Raw genomic sequence first — 5,306 nt, 5'->3', positions numbered from 1 at the left:
GTCACTAAGTGTTTTTCAACAAGATTGCTTCTTAGGTCAGAAGCCTGTGGTCTTTTGAAATGAATCTCTGGGAAGCAAAGGTAATGCTGCTTCTCTTGTCTTTTTAAGAACTTTTTACCTGCTTCATTCCTTAGTTAAGACAATGAAAATATCTGGCTGATGTGAAAACATTTCTAAGCTTCTACCAGCAACACAGCCAGGTGTGGTGCCGTGCATTGGTAGTGCCAGCTACTCAGAAGGCTGAGGCAGAAGGATCACTTGAGCCCAGGAGTTTGAGGTTGCAGTGAGCTATGAGGATGCCACTGTACTCTAGTCTGGGAAACAAAGCGGGACCCTGTCTCAAAATAAGACAGCAACAAAAGAAAGGTAGCCTTAACTATCAAAGTGTACAATAAATCCCTTTAGTTTTTGCAACTGGCTAGATAAGTGAAAACATCCATGAGAAAACCTGAACTAATGTAATCTGACTAGATTTAACACAGAACAATTAAAAATCTGTTGCCAAAAAAAAAAAAATCTGTTGCTTTGAGCCAGAGTTGTGCCTACGTAAGTGGGTAGAGAACCACTCACTCAACTTGTTTTAATCTAGGATTTCAGAACAAGAGTTTGTATGCTTAAGTTATGGATGTGAAAATAAAGAGTTCTGGTCACTTTTCCGAAGAAAAAAAAAAAAAAAAAAAAGAAAATGATGCTGCAAACAAAGTAAGTTTCCAAATGCTTCATTTGTTAGCCAATCAAGGAAAGTCATTTACTTAGACCATATTAATTAAATGATGTTTGATTGTAGTAGCTGAAGAAATGCATACAGAAAAAAAAACTTGTTTAAAACTTTAGCCTTTAGGTGAGAACAGATGCTGAAAGTGTTAAGGACACAAGAAACAATATCAATAGTCAATTTAAAAAAGAGGTAGGTTAGCTGCCTGAAGTGGCCCATGCCTATACTCACAGATACCTGGGAAGCTAAGACCACTGAAGAGTTCAAATGTAGCCTGGGCAATATAGTGAGACCCATCTCTTAAAAAAAAAAAAAAAAAAGGCAAGTGATTTTGAATGGTTTTCCTTGGCTCTTAATGAGTTGAGAGTTGTTACTGATGTTGCTTATTTGTTCCTGTTTATTCAAGGAGTTAATGTATGAACTGAGTGAAGATTTAGCCTCCATGAATAGCTCCATGAAACAGTTGAGAAAATTTTTAAAGACACTGAGAAAACACTAATTTAGTATACCTGAAGTGGAATCAGCTATGATGTGTTATAAGTGATGATGTAAGAAAAAGGCTTAGTTTGAAAGACTTACAATGTTTGTGAAAATGTAAGGCACTTATATCCTATGGTTATAATATTATTGTATTATTAATCAACAGTAGTTTGTGCAAAACATTCAAATCTACCATGTACAGGTATTACTGAATCAGCAATGTCAATGATAAACTACGTTCACTCTCACAGCCTTAACCATTGTCAGTCCATGAATTTTTTGTCAAAATAGCAGAATATCCTGATTTGCCCTGCCACAAAGCATTTGATGACTTAGCAGTGATAATGTTGCATTGTGATATTTTTAAGCTCAGGACCAAAACTGAAAATTTTCTCAATGAGAATTTCTCTTAACCACTCTATTGAAAACTGAATGGAATTCATTTCTGTTAGTTTTCAAGTTTTAATCATTTGATGATGCTTCCTTTTTTTATGCAGACAGTCTCACTCTGTCACCAGGGCTAGAGTACAGTGGTGTCATCATAGTTCACTGAAACCTCAAACTCCTGTGCTCAAGCGATCTTCCCGCCTCAGCATCCCCTGTAGCAGGGACTATAGGTGCACATCACCATACTGGGCTAATTTTTCTATATTTTTGTGGAGAAGGGGGTCTCACTATGTTGCTGAGGCTGGGCTCAAATTCCTGGCTTCAACTGATCCTCCCATTTCAGCCTCCCAAAGTGCTAGGATAAACAGGAATGAGCCACCACACCCAGCCCAGAAAGTAAAATCCAAGTGGGAAGTTAGACAGTGGAAGGGAAGAAAACTTTCTAGCCAAAGAGGATAGCTTGTTCTTTCTGCAAAAGAACGGACCAAAAAAAGAAAAAAGAGAAAAAAAAAAAAAACAAGCAAAGAGGATAGCTCGGGCACATGAGAGAGAACCAACAGGGTATGTGAAAAATAATAGGCAATTATTTTTTTTTAAGCCAGTCAAATTTAGCAGTGGGGGGTTGAATACCAACTTTAGTGACACTAATGTTAATAACTTCTGATAACCCACTACCGTTGGACCAGTCAATAGTCAATTATTACATACCGAATCATATGCTTTGCTGCACTTGCCTTTTTTAGTCAATCAGTAATACCAGTTTCTTCCAGAAGATGTCCCCCTTTATTTTCCAAAACTATTATGAAGACTTTGAAACATAGAGAAAAATTCAAATAATTTTGCAATGAATACCTACACTTTGATTCTATTACCAACATTTGATTATACTTGTTTTATCACATATCTATCCATCTATCTATTCCTCTACCCATCCATCAATCAATCTTATTTTTTAATCAATCAGTACCTCCTCTCCCAGATACTTCAGAATGTATTTCATTAGGTAGTTCTCAATATTTAGTTTCCTTTCTTTTGAAGTAAACTATCTTAAATGAACATTCCTCAAGTTTTGACAAACTTTGTAATTAATCCAAAATCCATCAAGATATAGAACATAACCATTAACAAAGAAAGTTCCCTACTCCCCCATCCCCCACAGAGGCAACCACTATTTTTTTTTCCCCCACCATAGGTTTCACATGGTGTAGAACTTGACATATATGGAATCATAAGTATGTACTTTTTAGTGTGTGGCTTCTTTCAACTAGCATAATGTCTGAGACTCATCCATATTACTGTGTAAATCAATAGTTCATTCCACTTTATTTAGTGGTATAAAACATTGTGTAAATATATATTAGAGTTTGAATTATGAATAAAGCTGCTATAAATAATCTTGTATAAAGTGTGGGTTTTTTTCCTCTTAAAGTGTTTTTGTTTTGTTTTGTTTTTTTGAGACAGCGTCTCACTCTCTTGCCTATGCTAGAGTGCCGTGGTGTCAGCCTAGCTCACAGCAACCTCAAACTCCTGGGCTCAAGTGATCCTCCTGCCTTAGCCTCCCGGGTAGCTGAGACTACAGGCATGCGCCACCACGCCCGGCTAATTTTTTCTATTTTTGGTAGAGACGGGGTCTCACTCTTGCTCAGGCTGGTCTCGAACTCCTGAGCTCAAGCAATCCTCCCACCTCAGCCTCCCAGAGTGCTAGGATTACAAGTGTGAGCCACCGCGCCCAGCCTAAAGTGTTTTTTAAATTACAAAATAATTTAAGTAGTGCTTACTCTATTTTTTAGGACTGAACTGTGAAACTTAAATCTTTCAATCCCAAGGCACATAATTATTATTTGAAACTTTTTATCATGGAAAGATAATTTAAAAGAGTATGTAAGAATATAGAGAATATTCTGATGAACCCTGGTACCTAACACCCAACTTAAACCATTATCCACTCCTGGCCAATCATTTTTCAAACATGCCCTTACCCACTGTTTAGACAAGGCTCTCCAGAGGGCCAGAGACAATAGGATATACATACATGAAAGGGGATTTATTAGGGGGGAATGGGCTCACACGATCACAAAGGTGAAGTCTCACTATAGGCCATCTGCAAGCTGGAGAACCAGAGAAGCTAATAGTGTGGCTCAGTCCCAGACTGAAAGCCCCAGAACCAGAGAAGCCAACAGTGCAGGCCCCAATCTGAGGCCAAAGGCCTGAGAGTCTCCAAGAAGCTACTGGTGCAAGTCCCAGAGTCCAAAAGCCAAAGAACCTGGAGTCTGATGTCCAAGGGCAGGAGAAGAAAAAAGGTGTTCCGATCCAGAAGGGAGAGAAAGGAAGCAGCAAGTGCGGACTATCCCACATTGAGGGCGGGTCTTCCTCTCTCAGTACACTGACTCACAAGTTAATCTCCTCTGGATACACCCACACAGACACACCCAGAAACAATGCTTCACCAGCCATCTAGGCATCCCTCAATCCAGTCAATATGACACCGAATATTAACCATCATACCCATTAACGCCTCCCTCAGATTTCAAGACAAATCACAGACGTAATGTTACTTCATCTGAAAATATTTAGTATGTATCTTAAAACAATAAAAACTTTTTTAAAAAAAAAACATAACCAGAGGCCAGGTGAGGTGGCTCAAGCCTGTAATCCTAGCACTCTGGGAGGCGGAGGTGGCAGGATCGCTTGAGCCCAGGAGTTTGAGGTTGCTGTGAGCTAGGCTGATGCCACAGCACTCTACTCAGGGCAACAGAGTAAGACTCTGTTTCAAAAAAAATAAAGGAATTCAAGAGTGGCTTATCTGAGTGGAAATTAGAAAAGGGAAGGAATATGTCCGCCGATAGATCCCCCACACAGACACCTTGATTTCAGCCGGGTGATAACTGATTTTGAACTTTTGGCCTCCACAACTGTGAGAAAATAGGTTTCTGTTGTGTTAAGCTACCTAGTTTATAGCAATTTGTCATAGGAAACTAATACAGCAGGTAAATATGTAAAAATGGATAAGGAAGTTGTGAAGGGAAGAGCACTGTTCTCAAGAGTGCTGAGAAAGGCACCAAATTTGGTTTGGTATTGCTCCAAAAATGAATAAAAGATTGGAGTGCAGCTGAACCTTTCACCTATGATAAAAGAGAAAGCAAGGATAAAGAAAGCAAAACTTTAGGGGTGGTGTTGAAAGCTGTGCTTTATGACCCTGTATAAAATAAATTCATTTAGAGGTTTCCATATAATTTTTCCCTATTCTAAGAGCATTTTGAGCACAATTGAAGTTGTAATAACAGTGTGCTACAAAGAACTGTGAAATACCAGCTCAAGAATATCCTCCAGGAAAGAGTAAAATACAGCTAAAATCCCTAAGATCCAGTTGCCTGCGTTTCTTCCACAAGGCTAGTCAGGCCAAATGTAATTTCAAAGAACACTAAAATAAGTATTTGTAAAGTGCTGGGAAGGGACTATAAATTCTGAGGTTCTGTGGAGCAAAGAGGACTACATTCCTGCAGGTGAATCTTGGCTCCATCCCCTACTCACACCCAGCTGTGCATCAGAGTTTGTGGAAGCCAGGATTATTTCAAAAAGAATTGGCTTTTTTTATGATTAAACATTTGTTTAGTCAGCCATGATTTAGAACAGAGTTGGACGACTGTCAGAGTTGGTTAAATTGACCAAGCCATGGAAGCCTGAGGAAGAGAACATCTTCCAAGTATACCACGTATTCTCAGCA

This window comes from Propithecus coquereli, unplaced genomic scaffold (assembly GCF_000956105.1).
Source record: "Propithecus coquereli isolate 6110/MARCELLA unplaced genomic scaffold, Pcoq_1.0 Scaffold40, whole genome shotgun sequence".
In the NCBI taxonomy this organism is placed as follows: domain Eukaryota; kingdom Metazoa; phylum Chordata; class Mammalia; order Primates; family Indriidae; genus Propithecus; species Propithecus coquereli.
The sequence above is the reverse complement of the archived record's forward strand: the minus strand, read 5'-3'. Positions refer to the sequence as shown.